This window comes from Lepisosteus oculatus, unplaced genomic scaffold (genome assembly GCF_040954835.1).
Source record: "Lepisosteus oculatus isolate fLepOcu1 unplaced genomic scaffold, fLepOcu1.hap2 HAP2_SCAFFOLD_450, whole genome shotgun sequence".
Lineage (NCBI taxonomy): Eukaryota > Metazoa > Chordata > Actinopteri > Semionotiformes > Lepisosteidae > Lepisosteus > Lepisosteus oculatus.
In genome coordinates, this window is record NW_027167989.1 from 60,049 (window position 1) to 79,279 (window position 19,231).

A 19,231-nucleotide genomic window follows, 5' to 3' on the forward strand; every position below is an offset into this window, starting at 1 on the left:
CTTCCATAAAGGCCAGATTTGTGCAGTGTAAGACTGATTGTTGTCCTATGGACAGACTCTCCCACCTCAGCTGTAGTTCTCTGCAGTTCATCCAGAGTGATCATGGGCCTCTTGGCTGCATCTCTGATCAGTCTTCTCCTTGTCTGAGCTGAAAGTTTAGAGGGACGGCCAGGTCTTGGTAGATTTGCAGTGGTCTGATACTCCTTCCATTTCAAGATGATCGCTTGCACAGTGCTCCTTGGGATGTTTGAAGCTTGGGAAATCTTTTTGTATCCAAATCCGGCTTTAAACTTCTCCACAACAGTATTACGGACCTGCCTGGTGTGTTCCTTGGTCTTCATGATGCTCTCTGCGCTTTCAACAGAACCTTGAGACTATCACAGAGCAGGTGCATTTATACAGAGACTTGATTACACACAGGTGGATTCTATTTATCACCATCAGTCATTTAGGACAACATTGGATCATTCAGAGATCCTCGCTGAACTTCTGGAGTGAGTTTGCTGCACTGAAAGTAAAGGGGCCGAATAATTTTGCACGCCCCACTTTTCATTTTTTTATTAGTTAAAAAAGTTTCAAAAATCCAATAGATTTTGTTCCACTTCACAATTGTGTCCCACTTGTTGGTGATTCTTCACATAAAATAAAAAAATTATATCTTTATGTTTGAAGCCTGAAATGTGGCAAAAGGTTGAAAAGTTCAAGGGGGCCGAATACCTTCGCAAGGCACTGTATATCCGGGGAACAAGGAAATATTTTTATTTCTTGTCCAGAGGGAACAGAAGGAATCTCCACATAGGCTTCTGTGTTCGGTGGGCACTGTGTGAGCACAGTCTGCCTCTTGGCCCCCCTTTCCTTCTGTACAGAAGGCTTAGGAGCCTTGACCTGTTTCCACACTTTGCCTTTCTGGTGATCCACCAAAGGTTCCTCTCTGAGTCGCATGCCCTTTTCTTTTTCAACCCGTTTGAGCTTGCCGTGTGACATCAAACACCTTTCAACCTCAGTGTCAATCAGTGTCTCACAGTGTAAGACATCTCCCATGGCAGCCTTGAGGTAAAAGCTTCTTGCTTTTCCTCTGTGTTTTACTGCCTGCTCTGTGACTTCAGGGGTGGAGTCAGCACTCACTTGGGAGTGGCTGAATTCATCCAGGCAGGAACCCTTCTGCTCAATCAGATAGACTGAGGGAGGGAGAGGGGGCGGGTCTCCGCCTCCTCATGGAGAGTATCAGCTCATTCACGCTTCCGGCAGCCTTGGGGAGCGGTTGTCCCTGTCCTAATAAAGCTTGTTCAAGCCTGGCCAGGCGGGTGGCTACTGAATCCTTTTGTTCAGCTTTATCTAGCCCTTTCCCTCCCCCGGTGTTCTCATGGCACTTAGGACGCTGGGTGTGGTCCTGTGTGCATGCTTTGGAACGGGGCTTAGCCAGCTCAGGAGCCTGTGCTCCTTCGAGCAGGGGGGAATTAACCCTGCTGGCTCTGACGGCAAACACAGTCACTTTAACAGCTTTTTGCTCAGAGCGACTTTGGACATCATACTCCCAGGCTTTCTGCACGAATCTCTTAATATCAGTCATTTTCATGGTCTGTGCATCTGTATGCATTAAGATCATCTTTCTGACTGACGGGTGGAGATTCGCAATGAATAAACCCTTGAAATGTGTGTTCTCTTCGCAACCCTCATCATTTCGCCCTGCAAAATAAGTTCGTCTAAGTCTCTCGTAATATTCGCGAGGGGACTCTGCTCTCTTGTGCTTAATGTTAAGAGCGGCGGCTATCGCAGCAGTCGGGTCAATAAACGCACTGTTTTCTTCGATAAGTGCTTGACAAAGCTGCTCAAAATCATTACAGACTTCTTTCATCTGCCTAGCCATCCACTCATGTACAGCTCTGCTGGTAGTTTTCCTGACCAGAAACACTTTCTCCTGTTCTGTGGCGTTTGGCAGATACTGCAGGGTATACCTGAGGTCCTGAATATAACTCTCGATATTATTCTTTGACACTGCGGGGTCAAATCTCTCTATGTCCTTCGCTAGCTCTCTCAGAGAATGGAGATTTATCCTTCTAGCTTCTCCGCTGACGGAGATATGGAAGAGATCGTGGTCAGACCTGTCGCTGCTAGAGAGAGTGCTTAATAGCGACTCGAATTCAGACCTTTTAGCAACCATCGTTAAACTTAAAGAGTATTACTTTTAAGTACGAAATCACAGTTTTACCACAGAAAACCACAAGATCAAGTATGCAATCAACCCGGTAGATCGCAAAAGATCACAAAACAATCAAGCACTGCTTAAAGAGCAAGGGGAACTTTTTTTTCTTTCGGCTTTCAGCACACCGTATTGTTGTGTATGAAACCCGCGGCGTTTTATATTGAATTATTCCGCTTGGTTGACTCATTTCAGTCTTGCCACGCCCACCCAGGGACGCCAAATAATGTAAGAAAACCGGTTCAGGGACGCCAAATATGTAATGTTGCCATAGCAAAATTAAATGTAGGGGGTCTCTGAAGGCACCAGTTCTGTAGGGTTTGGGCATTTACTGAGACAATTATTAATTGTAGCAGTAAATCACAAAGTTGATTCTTTTGATAGCTTTAGAATCCAACCATGTGACATAACTCAAACAACGCGCACACACAGGTACTAATACACGAGGATACATTTATTAATACATAAAATATGCATGTAAACCTAACAGATCTTATCAAGAGGGTTATCAGAATACAAAAGATATATATTCAGTCAGTTACGAAGTGTTACACATATCAAGAGGACATACGTTCAGTATATCATTCATTAAGACCGTTTCGTTAATGAACTTGGTTATAACTTCTACATTAGATACTCAAACAAGTACATAACTCTTAGGAATTAAATTGATATCAACTGGTTGGGATAACAATTGAATTCTCGAGCTGTAATGCATTGAAGTTGAATACTCATCCAATCTTTGGGGATTCAGATCTTCCTGCGGGTACAAAGAAACAGTTGCAGGCTGTTGCTGTCCAATCCGCGCTCTCTGGCTCCGTGCCAGGCTGTGCTGTGCGGCTTGCGACGCTGCACTGCTGATGCTCACTGTGGGCTTTAACTAGCAAAGTTTGTGCACAGGAGAAAAGATGACTGTGGGTCCCAGCAAGTCAGGAAGAGGACCGGTTCGTTTCTGATGAAGAGCTAGTTCTGAATAGTGATTCAGCTGTCCACAGTTCCGACCTGTTCACAAGGCCTGCTGCTGGTGCTAACCTCGGGTGGATCCTCTGGTTATTCTCTGGCAACCTCCGCTCTAGACTCTTAGAACAAAGGAAAGTTCTGGCACTCGTACACACTGGCCGTTCCGTGGTTGTCCGGGCTGAGTCTCAGGATGGTCAGGAGGCGCGCTGCGAGAATGTCCTGCCCTTGGGAGCCTTCTGCTCCTGGGCCGTCCTGCCCTGGAATTCTCCTTTGAATTCCCTTTAGAATTGTCCACAGAATCCTCTGAATCCTCCCTTCTGAATCTTACTGAATCTCACAGGCTCTCTGTGTTGCCTGTTTTTACCTGGAGGAACTTCAGCTCATTGATTGGCTGAAAGTTCCATGGGCATCAGAGTCCCACGTGGGTTACTCGGCCCTACCAGTCCCTGATTGATTGATCAAGGTGAGATATGAGTCACTTAGTCCTGACACTTAGTAATGCAGTCCAGATGTCCAACTGGCACTCCCTAGACAGATAGGCGCCAATGGATGACCATTGATCATGATAGCCAGGCTTAGCTAAGTGCATCCCCCTTTGGGAGCTGTCCTAGGACCTTAAATCACCCTGCAGAACAGTTTCTCTGTGGCTGCACCACAGAGATGAACAGAGAAATGGGGCCTCATTTGGGAAGGCTCAGAACACTTAATTCTGCCTTATTAATAAGCCTCGCCGCTACACACATATATTAATGTAATAAATGATTGCTTATGCTTTATAAATAAATCTAATTAAAATAAAAGCTTAAGTTTTGTATTTATCTTGTACCATAGAACATGATTTTCTTTGTATTTCAAGCCCACAAAGTGTCCAAATGTTCTATGATCATTTCTTTCATCATTAGGGACTAAATATACCAAACGTATGATGCTAAAATCCTGAAAAAAGGATAGGCTCCATTTCGTCAGTAGATTGGAGTCCAAAACTGATTTGGGTCAATATACATTACCTTTGAAGATAAGGTACAGTCTACTGTAGGGAACCATCAACTTAGAAAGCATTGGCCTTCCCTGGGGGTCAGGTAGGTGCAAAAGATAAACCTTTATCCTATCTTTATCTTAAGATAAGTGTCCAAGCAGTATTTTTCCAAGTTTCACCAAGCTCATCATGTTGCCATAGTAGACAAAGTTCTATAAAATGTTAAATAACTTTAGAAAAAAGCATCTTGGTCTTTCAGTACTGTACAAGGTGAATTAAACTGTCCCTGGTAATAAAAAGTAATTAGAAGCATCCCAGAAACATCCCAGCATCCCAGAAACATTCTAGAAACATTCTATCTCTAGAAACATTAGCTGTTTTATATCATGTAATTTAGTGTGATGTTGTCAGAATTCAAGGACATTATCACACACAGAAATTGGTTCAGTTAAATCTAAAAAACACAGCTAAACATGGGTTTAAATGTAAAATAGAAGTCTTACCTCTTGTCAAAAGATTTAATTCAAGAAGCGATGTAATAAATGATTGCTTATGCTTTATAAACAAATCTAATTAAAATAAAAGATTAAGTTTTGTATTTATCTTGTACCATATAACATGGTTTTCTTTGTATTTCAATCCCACAAAGTGTCCAAATGACGCACTACATGATATAAGGAAGATTATCACATGCATATCGGTATTATCTTTCTTATGAAAATGCATTCCTTTCATTACATTTTACTTTTTAAAATGAACTCAAATTGTGTATAATGTAATAATGTAAGTAGAATAGATTCTAATAATATAATGATCCAGTGTGTTGCACTACTTCACTGCTTCACCGCTCTATGCCGTCTGGAAATAAATCCTCAGACTGCTCACTGCCCTGGGCTTGTACCAATAAATTACAGGAGCACATCTATATATCACTGCGTTGAAGCAGGAGACACACAATCACTTCAAACACATCCTAAATACAGTGTTCCAGCACCTTTGACCTCATCCAGAGCGTATCATTTCTTGAAAGGGATTCCTGTCCGAATGCACATCTGAATCCCAAACAGAATCTCTAGTAAAATACGATCATTTGTGAAACAGGCAAATGACTGTCTCAGGGGCCCATTCCTCATTGTCAGACACATGTATGCAATGCTTTCACCGTGCATTGAGCAATAGGGATTAAAAACACCGCAGGTAAAGTTAGATGTCATGTTCTATGATCATTTCTTTCAGCATTAGGGACTAAATATACTAAACGTATGATGCTAAAATGTTATTTTCACATATATTAATGTAATAAATGATTGCTTATGCTTTATAAACAAATCTAATTAAAATAAAAGCTTAAGTTTTGTATTTATCTTGTACCATAGAACATGATTTTCTTTGTATTTCAAGCCCACAAAGTGTCCAAATGTTCTATGATCATTTCTTTCCAGCATTAGGGACTAAATATACCAAACGTATGATGCTAAAATCCTGAAAAAAGGATGTGCTCCATCTCGTCAGTAGACTGGATTCCAAAACTGATTTGGGTCAATATACATTACCTTTGAAATTAAAGTACAGTCTACTGTAGGGAACCATCAACTTAGAAAGCATTGGCCTTCCCTGGGGGTCAGGTAGGTGCAAAAGATAAACCTTTATCCTATCTTTATCTTAAGATAAGTGGCCAAGCAGTATTTTTCCAAGTTTCACCAAGCTCATCATGTTGCCATAGTAGACAAAGTTCTATAAAATGTTAAATAACTTTAAAAAAAAGCATCTTGGTCTTACAGTACTGTACAAGGTGAATTAAACTGTCCCTGGTAATAAAAAGTAATTAGAAGCATCTCAGAAACTTTATCTCTAGAAACATTAGTTGTTTTATATCATGTAATTTAGTGTGATGTTGTCAGAATTCAAGGACATTATCACACACAGAAATTGGTTCAGTTAAATCTAAAAAACACAGCTAAACATGGGTTTAAATGTAACAGAAGTCTTACCTCTTGTCAAAAGATTTAATTCAAGAAGCGATGTAATAAATGATTGCTTATGCTTTATAAAGAAATCGAATTAAAATAAAAGCTTAAGTTTTGTATTTATCTTGTACCATAGAACATGATTTTCTTTGTATTTCAAGCCCACAAAGTGTCCAAATGTTCTATGATCATTTCTTTCATCATTAGGGACTAAATATACCAAACGTATGATGCTAAAATCCTGAAAAAAGGATAGGCTCCATTTCGTCAGTAGATTGGAGTCCAAAACTGATTTGGGTCAATATACATTACCTTTGAAATTAAAGTACAGTCTACTGTAGGGAACCATCAACTTAGAAAGCATTGGCCTTCCCTGGGGGTCAGGTAGGTGCAAAAGATAAACCTTTATCCTATCTTTATCTTAAGATAAGTGTCCAAGCAGTATTTTTCCAAGTTTCACCAAGCTCATCATGTTGCCATAGTAGACAAAGTTCTATAAAATGTTAAATAACTTTAGAAAAAAGCATCTTGGTCTTTCAGTACTGTACAAGGTGAATTAAACTGTCCCTGGTAATAAAAAGTAATTAGAAGCATCCCAGAAACATCCCAGCATCCCAGAAACATTCTAGAAACATTCTATCTCTAGAAACATTAGCTGTTTTATATCATGTAATTTAGTGTGATGTTGTCAGAATTCAAGGACATTATCACACACAGAAATTGGTTCAGTTAAATCTAAAAAACACAGCTAAACATGGGTTTAAATGTAAAATAGAAGTCTTACCTCTTGTCAAAAGATTTAATTCAAGAAGCGATGTAATAAATGATTGCTTATGCTTTATAAACAAATCTAATTAAAATAAAAGATTAAGTTTTGTATTTATCTTGTACCATATAACATGGTTTTCTTTGTATTTCAATCCCACAAAGTGTCCAAATGACACACTACATGATATAAGGAAGATTATCACATGCATATCGGTATTATCTTTCTTATGAAAATGCATTCCTTTCATTACATTTTACTTTTTAAAATGAACTCAAATTGTGTATAATGTAATAATGTAAGTAGAATAGATTCTAACAATATAATGATCCAGTGTGTTGCACTACTTCATTGCTTCACTGCTCTATGCCGTCTGGAAATAAATCCTCAGACTGCTCACTGCCCTGGGCTTGTACCAATAAATTACAGGAGCACGTCTATATATCACTGCGTTGAAGCAGAAGACACACAATCACTGCAAACACATCCTAAATACAGTGTTCCAACACCTTTGACCTCATCCAGAACGTATCATTTATTGAAAGGGATTGCTGTCAGAATGCACATCTGAATCCCAAACAGAATCTCTAGTAAAATACGATCATTTGTGAAACAGGCAAATGACTGTCTCAGGGGCCCATTCCTCATTGTCAGACATATGTATGCAATGCTTTCACCGTGCATTGAGCAATAGGGATTAAAAACACCGCAGGTAAGGTTAGATGTCATGTTCTATGATCATTTCTTTCAGCATTAGGAACTAAATATACTAAATGTATGATACTAAAATGTTATTTTCACATATATTAATGTAATAAATGATTGCTTATGCTTTATAAATAAATCTAATTAAAATAAAAGCTTAAGTTTTGTATTTATCTTGTACCATAGAACAAGATTTTCTTTGTATTTCAAGCCCACAAAGTGTCCTTTGATCTCTTATCTGTGGTAATCCACAATGACCCCGTTCTTCAGGTGATTCATCATGTCCTCCCTCGTCTGTTGAGAGGCCATCCCGATCTCTTCTGCCGTGGCATGCTTCATACACGCTCTCTTGAAGTGAGCAGGAAGCTGATCAAAAGTATTCAGGCACATCTTGCACACCAGGGGAATCCTTGCGGGTTTCCTTTGAAAATAAATAATACCATCTGTGTATAGAAACAAGCTAAGACTGATTTCTTAAATTATCCTTAAAATTCTCTCTCATAGTTTGAGCATAATGATTTTATTGCATTTATATAAGAATTGCTCATTGCTCCAAAATAAATAATGGTTTCATAAAAAAGTGAACACTTACTTGGTCTCAGTCACAGACTTTCCAATAGAAGCCATTGTGGAGTTCAGCAACTGCAGGTCCTAGAAGTGGGGAAGGAATTTTAAAAGAGAAATTGAATTACAATACAGAAGGAATGGCTGAGGGTTCACTGAAATATATAAATATACAAATTCCAAAGACTGAGTCCATATAGAAACAACTACTTTTCATTTTCAGTATAAGAAAAAAAAAACATTATCTTCCAAAGCATCATAAAATTGTCCCTTCTTCCAGACTCTACTTCTCTCTTGTAGTAGTACAGCAGACCTTTCCAGGTGAGCAGATCACAGAGTCCGAAATAAGCTTCCTCCATCAAACAAAGTACCTGAACATGACTCTGTCTTCATAAAAGCGCCCCTGTAATAAAGAGATTAAATCCAAAATCAAGAGGGCAGTTGCCTACTGAAATACAAGAAGTCATCAATTTTAACCTAGCAACACATTAAAGGCTGCATCTATACAAGTGCGATTCTAGAAATGCTCACCAGATTACGTTTTAAGAAGGAACTGCACCTCAGGTTCCGCTGAGATCTTAACTCGGATGGCAGGATTCAGAGTCCGGAGTGCGGACTGATGGCGAACGGAGGGTCCACATACTGTGGATCCCTCAGTGATCTTCCGCGTATTCAAACCGCCAGCGTGTGACTCCCCTGTCCCTGTGACCTCATTGGTCTGCTCTCTCCTCTGTGCAGCCGAGCCCGACTCACGGTAAAGTGAAAAAAAAGATGCCCTCAACGTGAGATTTACTCTGGAGCGAGGATAGATGTTACCTTTTTATCATTGAACAGGATGTATGTGATGTGGCGACTAGGTTCAATTTTGTATCCTCTTTAAAAGATTAAGGACTGGGGTGAGTGTGATTTACCACCCTTTCAGCTAAGAACCCGACTTGCGCATCGTTTAAGCTGCATTGACTCGGTCATTTAACTCTTCTCCATTAGCAGGGTTAAGGTTAAAGAAAAAAACATTGCTGACTTCTTTTTTTTTTGCCAGCCGCTAGCGCTGATTAGCAAGGCTTGTATTTCATGTTTTGCAAGTTGCATCCATTTTAAGAAAAACAAGTCGCGTTAAAGACAGGAAATGAATACTTGCATTTAATTAAGTCTAGCCGTAGGCGGTTGTCTGTAATGACCAGTTCTGTTCGAGAAGACACAACAAAGAAGGCACCGCTGGGATTCGAACCCAGGATATTCTGTTTACTAGGCAGGCGCTTTAACCAACTAAGCCACGGCGCCCCAGGAGTGCTGTTCTTTTGCAGCCACTTGGACACACCACTCAGACACATCTGCATTCGGTGTGTGCTCCGCCTGCTTGCTGAGCAAGTTGCCACCTTTACATACAATAGCAACATCGACACCAAGAGAAAGGATGACAAATGGCTCTTATCTGGAACTTTTCATGTCCAAGGAGCTCAATATGCTTTCTGTGTACAACAGGGCCACTGAACTCCACACTGGCCACTGAACCACAGCAGTGGCTTGCTGGCTTGACATCTCCCAAGGAAAATGTTGAAATCACATGTGGAACAGGAAAATGACCCTCGAGTACGAGGGAAAAAAAAGAAAAAGATCATCTGGAGCGCGCCAACCCATGTCCGGACAGCCCAGTTTCGTCGACAAGGTGGCTGAGTGGTTAAGGTGATGGACTGCTAATTCATTGTGCTCTGCAGTCATGGGTTCAAATCTCATTCTCGTCGCTCTCCATGTCTGACACATGTGCCTGTTTGACGTCGGCCCTCCTGTTGCTTGCTCCGGTGCTAGAGCCGTACATTTTCTAGCGGTGGCTGAACATGGTATAGTAGGCCAACGTCGGTATCGAGCAGTGACAGTAACAGTACTTACTGCGCCCCATAAGAAATCGTTTGTCCCTGTTCAAAAGAGATTGTGCGATGTCCTGCGGCGTTCGTAAAGCAAACCTTTGACAGTTTGAAAAGAGGAATTTATTCTGCTTCCTGTGCGTGCAGTAGTTACAAAGTTGAACGTCTTTACACGATCTGCTGCAGTTTTCAGTGGGCGGGCTTTGTCAGATGGCTTGAAAAAACGCACTGTGTTTCGGCTGAACTCCACACGCATGAGCAGTGTCCTGCATGTTTTCTGTGTATAGCTGTCTTTTAACGCATACAGAATTCATTTGAAATCATTGATTTCTCCAATTAACAAGGGTCCCTTTTTGAACCTGCGAGAAGCATTCTTTCAATGTAACAGATTTACTCCGGGGAAAGCCAGCATGACATTGAGAGTAGCTCAAGCTTTCAGCACCCATATTGGACTGCGTGTATGCAGACACCACTCAGAATCCCCTGTAAGATTCTCCCTCAATTCCGTTTTTCAGTGCTTTAGCTCTTTCAAAAGGCTTCGCTTTGCTAGTCACAATCCAAGGCTCATGATAGCATTTGAAAACATTCACCACTGCGTTGGCTGGGAATCGAACCCGGGTCAACTGCTTGGAAGGCAGCTATGCTCACCACTATACCACCAACGCATGCCCACAGGAAGTCTGCAGGACACCACCAGAGAATGCTTTTTTTAAAAAAATTTTTATTAAACATAGAATTTACAAATACAAATACAACAAGAGGATCAGAGTCATGTACAAGAGAAAAAAAATGCAGCAGAAAAAAGCATTTAACTACCAGAGGTAATTAAGTAATTATGTGATCAAATTGTATATTTTACATGTATCATATTTTCCTTGCTTTAATATTTCTCAATTATTTATAAACTTTAGTTTCAACATGCATGCGTTTCCTGTAAAAAATAAAACTCAGCACACAGTTTTTCTTTTAACAACATTTCGAGTACCTCTGGCATTCATGAAAAAGACATACACAAAAGCAAATAACTAACTCTAAGACTGTCTAAACTATTGAGTTTTTCAAAGAACCAGAACTATAACAGTCCTTAACACTTAACTACACCATTCCAAACTAACACTAAAGAAACACTAGTATATACTGGTATAACAAATAAAACCAAACATAATCATTAACTGAGCAGTCACTGGGAGCAAATCTCCTTCCCGTCCACAAAGGCCCTCGCTCCCACAAAGTAGGCTCTCCTCCCCTCTCTTCTGGCAGCTTCAACCTGGGGCCACAGCTGGTTCCTGGTACTCCTGTCCGCAGCAGACAGGTCCTCTGCAAACCTCAGTTTGTTCCCATTCAAATACTCATTCCCCCTCGCCGCTTGCCACAGCATGTCCCTCGCCGTCCTCTTGGTGAACTGTATTATAATCGATCTGGGGAGCACTTGCCCAGACATGTTCGCTCTCCCGAGCTTGTGAACAAAGTCAATGGCCGATATTACGTCCTCCTGGTCCGGCAGGGTCCTTTTACAGATACCCTTCACTGTTGCAACAAGGTCCTTATCACGTTCCTCTTTAACTCCAAATAATTTTAAATTCCATCATCGACGGTATCTATCTACATCGTTCACTTTCAATTCAAGTTCTTTAATATGCTTTTCTTGTTTGGTATTTACTTGTTTAAGAACTTTTACTTCACTCTTTAAGTCTTCAACCTCTTTAAACACACAGTCCATGGACTTTTTAAGACTTTCGATTGCGACTGTATTAGATCAAGTCATTTCCTTCAGCTCACCCATGCTCTGTGCCATCATGTTGAAGATGTTGGTCTGGAGCTCCTCCAGCGTCAGGTTGCCCCTTCCTCTCTTGGCTGCCGGGGTTTTCACAGGTGTGCTGGGCAGGGACTCCGGCTCTTCCTCTGGCAGCTGAGTCTCACTTGGGCTGCGAGCGCTCGCGTACGAGCGCATCTCCAGCACTCTTTCCACGTCCCCTCCAGCTGCTTCACTTTTCCCTTTAGTTGCCATCAATTTTCTTGTAGTGCTATACATATACGATTGAGGTATCTTAGAGTTCTCCTTCGAAGACCCAGCACTCTCTTTTCTTTTCCCAGTGTTACTCATATCGAAATTCTTAAACCTAAAAAAAATAGTTTTTTTTTCTTTCAATTATAACTGAAGTTTAAACAAGTAGTGTTAAGTCCTTATTTTTCTGTAGTCAAAAAAAGCAAAAATTAACATTCAGGTCATGAAAAACTCAAAAAAAATCCTCAACCACTAAACTTTACCTCCCACCTGAGCGCCATCTTGAACGCCCCTACCACCAGAGAATGCTCAAGATTTCGGAAGCTGTCTCCGGGACGTGCTGATTCCACACATCCTGAATAAATCATGATATTGTTAGTTGCTGTAGCTAGACGTTCAAATGAGTTTCATGGCCAGATGGACTGTTTCCTCCAGCGGTATAGTATTGCAGTGAGACAGCACGATGCCTGCAAGACTATGTCACGCTAAACGCCACAGATTGTGTTTGTCCGTTCGTGTCAGTCATCCTGCAGCCACGGGAAGTGGGACACAAACATGCCTCAATGCTTTCAAGACGTTAGGATTTGTTTGTGCAACATCCGAGAAGAGTACTTGTGGCTTGAATGTGAACTGTACGTGCCCACCCCCTTTCCTCTGTAGTGCATGAGTTCCTCCCGGCATGCCCTTCGTCATTGTTCTGTCATCTTGTATTTAAAGGGTTGTATTTCTGCTGCTGAAAAGAATCAACGGGTTTCTTTGTTCCCAACGGAGCCCTTGTCTGTCATGAAATTCTTCAAAACCTCAAGCTAGAAGAAGACGACAAATATGAAGCGTTACAGCAACGACATGCCATGAGACGATTGATAACGATTTCCATAGGATCCCCGCGGTTGCCTGGCAACCGTCAGCTTTGCGCAGTGGCAGTATCGTAGCCTGTGAGGTTTAGCCGAGGCGGGATTATTGCTAGTTGAAAACTTTTCCCAATACCCCGCTTCCGCCGGTTTGCAATACAATCAGCGAAAGCTATTTTTGACAGTCTCGTTAGAGACTGAGCAAGGTGTTTAAAGACAGATTTGGTCATGGTGACATCATGGTAGAAAGAAGCGAGCTTGTTCCCAGTGGGCATTGATTCGTCGAATATACGTATATTTACGGCGAAATTATGGCTATACGTATATATACGTCGCCTCGACGTATAATCAACGTCGAATTGCAACCGTAAAATTGACGACATTAACAAACGCATATATAACGTCGAAAACACATCTAACACAGTGCATGAGGCTTTTTACTGTATGTATCGTGTGTGCCGCAACTAGGAGTATACGGCACTCTGCACAGTGTACGAAGTAAATTATTTTCGCAGCAATTAATTTACATGTGTATAATAAATATAGTAAATATAATAAATTAATTACTGCGAAAATAATTTACTTCGTACACTGTGCAGAGTGCCGTATACTCCTAGTTGCGGCACACACGATACATACAGTAAAAAGCCTCAGGCACTGTGTTAGATGTGTTTTCGACGTTATATATGCGTTTATTCATGTCGTCGATTTTACGGTTGCAATTCGACGTTGATTATACGTCGAGGCGACGTATATATACGTATAGCCGTAATTTCGCCGTAAATATACGTATATTCGACGAATCAATGCCCACAGCTTAGCATACAAGGGTTTTGCTGAGGGGTCTTGCCACCTGCCTGAAAAAAAACAGTAAAATGTTTGAGTGCCTATAGAGTTTCTATTTTTATTTTCTTGACAAAAGTTGATACCATTTCCTGGACACCCCGTCCCCCATCAGTGTGCGGTGCCCGAGGAAAAATCTGTAGGGGGGCGTCTGAAATTCTGAGGGGGGAGTGATATTTCGGTTGAAACGGAGCTGTTCGGTGCAGCTACCCAAATGAAATCTCGCAGCTATGCCATTGATTAGTGCTTCATGATAGAAGATAACGACTAGCAATCTGGTATTTGCGATGAAGTTCAGTTTCACATTTTTCGTCACTCTCACGGTTTGTATTGCCTGGAGCAAAAAGTACCATAAGCGTTCATTTTTGCAGCTACATGGACGTTCTGAATCGTTAAGAAAAAAATGTTGTAAAACCAACAGAAAGCACAGACTGCTATAACTAGTCCTAGTTATATAACAATTTTAAGTATTAAATCGTTACTGCAAGGAACTACTGCAAGGAATCGGTCCACCTGAGCAAACAGGATCGTAATGTTGACACTCAATAATATGTGCAGTTCCTGGACGGATAGCCCTCCTGCCCATCAAACAGACTGAGTGACTGTTCGTGTCATTTAGTGTTGTCTGACCATTGACAAAGTACAACTATTTTTTTAGGGCGCAAATTAAGTTAGGTAAAACTTTTTGCCCAAAACTGAAGGGGCGACATTCCCCCCTCCCCCCGTGATGCCAGGCCTGTCCCCATCCTATTCCATAATGTAATTATATATAATACCATACAACAGTGACCGATCCTTACTAACTGCATGCGTTAAAATTGCACATCAGCTCATAGCAGGGGGCACATAGCCGCGATGTATTATCAATGTTAAATTTCAACCATAATATCGACAACATTAATAAACGCATACGTTGAGAAAATATCGAACCCAGCATATTTTCCGGTTATATACCACAATGCATTGCTAGTATTCGTTGGTCACCATTTTGGACACGTTTTTCAAACGTAGAAGTATATCCGCAAATATCTCAGCAATCCTCTTTTGACGAGTAAGTATGAACAATAATAATACTATCTGAAAACATACAGATCTTTTTTAATATTATTTTGATTAAAATAGTATGTGAATAAGCAAAAAAATGGCACATAAAATAGTGTGAATGGGGAAGATGACACAAAATCGTTTTGCCATTTCTCTTATTCTTATTCTATGTTGTACTTTCAAACTTTGGGTACTCTTTAATTAGGATAGACTTTATTGCTCAACTGCTATGATGCAAGCCAAATTTTATACATTGATTTCAGCTTTGAGCTTAGTAAACCGTTCATTTTTTAGATTATACTAAAGAAGATATTAATCATCATTTATTTGGGAAGTAATATTATATAATTTTCTCCTAGCTGCGGTGCTGAAGTCCCACCCTACATCAACAGAAAAAGAAATAAAGGAGCACACAATGTGTTACTTGAAGAATGCATATGCAAGGCAGGGGGCCAGGAGATCTGGACTCTGAAAATAATAGGTTTTTGGTTCTAACAGGACAATTAGACAGGGTTTGCAAATAGTGGACAAAAATCGTCTTAACTTCCATTGTAATATTTTTTTTTCTTGGAAATATAGAAGTTGTACATTTTAAAATGTATATTTGAATCAAAATGTGGTTTTGAGTTAGTGTGTTAATGTAATTAGTTTTGTGTTTGTCATTACTATACTGTATATTGCCATGTTACCAGAATTTGTAGGTGAAGTTTAAGACTAGTTGTGTTTTTTATGATTATTGCCCATATGTTGATTGTTGATTGATTGTATACAATGTATAATTTGAAATACATATGTTTCAGGTGTGAATGTGTATTTTCAGAATAAATTTCTAAACCTAATCATTGGCTTGGTTTACTTGTTTCTACACCTATAAAATCTATCTTTGATGTATAATAGACCTCTACCCATATACGTATAATAGACCTCTAAAATTATCCGTATAAAAGACCTCTAACCATATACGTATAATAGACCTCTAAAGTTATGCGTATAATAGACCTCTAACCATATACGTATAATAGACCTCTAAAGTTATCCGTATAATAGACCTCTAACCATATACGTATAATAGACCTCTAAAGTTATACGTATAATAGACCTCTAACCATATACGTATAATAGACCTCTAAAGTTATACGTATAATAGACCTCTAACCATATACGTATAATAGTCCTCTAAAGTTATCCGTATAATAGACCTCTAAAGTTATCCGGAACTCCAACCATATATGTATAATAGTCCTCTAAATTTATCCGTATAATAGAACTCCAACCATTTATGTATAATGAACGTCTAAACATAGACGTATAACTTTAGACGTACATTAGAATTTCATTCTAGACGAATTGTAGACCACATTTAGACGTCTAAGGTATGCGTTTAATAGACGTATATTATACGTCTTTTGCCCACTGGGTTACGTCTCAACAGAAACGCTCTTTAGCTCTTTCAGCGTTATGCAGAGAACAGCGTCTGTCGAGATCACTTTTGAGTCAGCGCGAAACGTCGTGTGCTGTCAGTTTGATTTCATATTGCTCGTAGCGGCGCCCGGCTTTTGTCTGTCAAACGTTAGGTTGCGCTTCTTCATGCTGCATCGTCGGCATGAGTGGAGCTTTATAAACGTCTGTACTTACTGCGCCCCATAAGAAATCGTTTGTCCCCGTTCAAAAGAGATTGTGCGATGTCCTGCAGCAAACCTTTGACAGTTTGAAAAGAGGAATTGATTCTGCTTCCTGTGCGTGCAGTAGTTACAAAGTTGAACGCCTTTACACGATCTGCTGCAGTTTTCAGTGGGCGGGCTTTGTCAAATGGCTTGGAAAAACGCACTGTGTTTCGGCTCGGGAAACATCATGAGCAGTGTCCTGCATGTTTTCTGTGTATAGCTGTCTTTTAACGCATACAGAATTCATTCGAAATCATTGATTTCTCCAATTAACAAGGGTCCCTTAAAGGATGAGTCAAAGTAACGTCTAATCGGATTAGTTTCCTTAGAGCTGGTTCAGAGTTTGCGCAAGAGTTTACCTTTCACAGATGCGCAAAGAAGAACGTTGGGGGTGCACGCTTCAAGGCGCCTTACAGCTGTAGGGAGTGATTCGAGGCGATTCATGGCGTGTGCTCGTTCCCTTATACCGTACGCCCCGGGGTGCAGTGCTACGATGACGTACAATACCGCTTGGGCACGTAACGGCGTTATATGCGAGTGCGGGACGTGAGGGTTTTCGTTTGTTCGTTTTGTTTTGCTCTGCTTTGCTTTGTTTTGCTTTCCATCGCGTTGGTAAGAGCGTAAATAAAAAGGCGATTCCTGCATCTACCACTAATGTAAGAGCTATTTCAAGTGCGACGTGGTGCGGCTTTCAAATGCTTGTGGGCATTTCTCTGTTGTTGATTCTTTTTTTGTGTGTAACAAAGTGGCATTTTCATGTCCGGACGGGGAGACTTTATCATTCCGACATGAAGCCACCCTTAAGTCCTCTGAGGCGTGTCTGTCTGCAAGGCTTGTATTGTGGAAATGTTTTTTTGAAACGGAGAACGACTTTGAAATAGGCTTCCGCCGGCGCCTCGCGATCCAGGTAAGATTGTAGCAAGAACGCAGCGGCAGCGGGGCTTGCTGTAGTCGTGGCCGAGTGGTTAAGGCGATGGACTAGAAATCCGTTGGGGTCTCCCCGCGCAAGCTCGAATCCTGCCGACTACGTTGTCCGCCTCCAGTTGGTGTGTTCCGGCGCAAGCAAAGAAGCGCGCCTCTTTGCTGTTTCTGGTGGTTTTAAAACACCCAATCGCTTGTACCCGCTGCCTTGGAAATAAATTCTTCAGCGTCCGTGAATGGCATTTTGCAGCTGGAAGCAGATGTCGACGCGTTTTGCACAGAGCACCAAAAAAGCGTCTTTTTTGAAGTCCCAGGCACTAAGCATTGGTGGTTCAGTGGTAGAATTCTCGCCTGCCATGCGGGAGGCTCGGGTTCGATTCCCGGCCAATGCAGTGGCTTTTGCAGCAAGCGGCTCCATCACTTGCATCCCCTTGCAACTCGCAACTCAAAAAACCCACTGAAGCTAAGCAGGTGTGAGCCAGGTCAGTACCCGGATGAGGGTGAGCTACAGGAAAAAACAAAGCTTTCAGCTGGAAGCGGTGTTAATGGTGCCGGCGGGGGGGGGGCGCTCACCCTGAGGTCTGTGCGGGTCCCAATGCCCCAGTATAGTGACGGAGATGCTGTGTTGTAAGAGGGCGCTGTCTTTTGGATGAGATGTAAAACCGAGATCACAGCGCTCTGTGGTCATTAAAAATGACCACCAAAACCTTTGACAAAAGCTTTTGGTAATTGATGGTCTTCAATAATGCTTCTCCTTTAGGTACATTTTAAATCAGCTGAAAAATGCTGTGAAATGGGGGGGCAATTCAGGCCAGTGTAGGATTTGGGTTACAAGAACCATGAAAATGCACGAGAAAGCCCGTACACTGAATTACACGGCTTTCTATGCAAAGGAGGGCAAAAGAAATTCCCTGAGATCGATTTTTTGCAGCACAGAGAGGATTACTGTCGTGAGGCCGGTTAGCTCAGCTGGTTAGAGCGTGGTGCTAATAACGCCAAGGTCACGGGTTCGAGCCCCGTACGGGCCAGGTCCTTTTCTCCTCTCTTACCAAAGCTGTTAGGTTCCTTTCCGTGGTGAGATGGGTTGTCATGCAACGCTGCCACATAGTGCCGACAGACAAGAGTGTTGCGGGAGAAGAGAAAAGTGTTTGAAGATTTAAGAGTGTCTTAGGTGGAGCCAAAATCAAGTGTCACAAATGCAAGTGGTTGGATTTCCAATGTTTAATATGGTAAAAATAAGCAGAAGTTATCTGCCGGTCATGGCACAATCTGCCATGCTTTTGTCAGATACTGTAAAGTGGTGTCGAACTGGAGCCTCACCATTTGCATATGTGAGGCTCCAGTTATACATCGAGTGTCACATTAAATGACAAAAATGAAGAGAGTTAAAGCAGCTAGAGAGGTTTTCTTACAAATTTTGAGTTGACACAGTTTTGGAAAATGTTTCCTTCACGCTGCACTGTACAACATAGGCAGCCAAGAGTCTCCAAAACAAAACAGAATTGACAGATAGGAGAAAATTCCCACTCGTCCTGAAGTTCCCAAAATCCAGCAGGTGGATTTTGGGAATGGCATACAGACCCCTGGCACAAGTGGTCTGTGCCAGGGGTCTGTATGCCGTTAACCATGCCGCTTAACCCAGTAGCACCACCACAGTCTTAAAGGAAACCGGTGTAACAACATGTCCGGGTAACTTTTTCCATTCACCCGCAGCCCTTTGTGTAAGGATGTGCCACATATGTGGCGTTTTTATCATAGTTATCATAGTTTTCTGATTTTGACCATTTAGATTTAATTGATTGTTGTGTTGAAAAGTCTTTTATTTTTATCACAGTGTAGTTTTCTGATTTTGAGATATGGAGCATTGGCGTTATTCACACAGCAGCTGTATCGACGAGCGGTG

The 19,231-nt window shown here is 41.2% G+C and overlaps 5 non-coding genes across 5 annotated transcripts; 3 read left to right on the plus strand and 2 right to left on the minus strand.

The window, feature by feature from the left end:
• Positions 1-9,345: 9,345 nt before the first annotated feature.
• Positions 9,346-9,419, minus strand: trnat-agu (transfer RNA threonine (anticodon AGU)). Its single transcript has one exon. It is a non-coding gene; the product is annotated as a tRNA-Thr (tRNA).
• A 1,174-nt stretch (positions 9,420-10,593) lies between these two features.
• On the minus strand, positions 10,594-10,665 carry trnag-ucc (transfer RNA glycine (anticodon UCC)). The gene has a single exon. It is a non-coding gene; the product is annotated as a tRNA-Gly (tRNA).
• A 2,246-nt stretch (positions 10,666-12,911) lies between these two features.
• On the plus strand, positions 12,912-13,053 carry LOC138229950 (U4 spliceosomal RNA). Its single transcript, XR_011186031.1, has one exon. It is a non-coding gene; the product is annotated as a U4 spliceosomal RNA (small nuclear RNA).
• A 4,596-nt stretch (positions 13,054-17,649) lies between these two features.
• On the plus strand, positions 17,650-17,720 carry trnag-gcc (transfer RNA glycine (anticodon GCC)). Its single transcript has one exon. It is a non-coding gene; the product is annotated as a tRNA-Gly (tRNA).
• A 562-nt stretch (positions 17,721-18,282) lies between these two features.
• On the plus strand, positions 18,283-18,356 carry trnai-aau (transfer RNA isoleucine (anticodon AAU)). Its single transcript has one exon. It is a non-coding gene; the product is annotated as a tRNA-Ile (tRNA).
• The last annotated feature ends 875 nt before the right edge of the window (positions 18,357-19,231 follow it).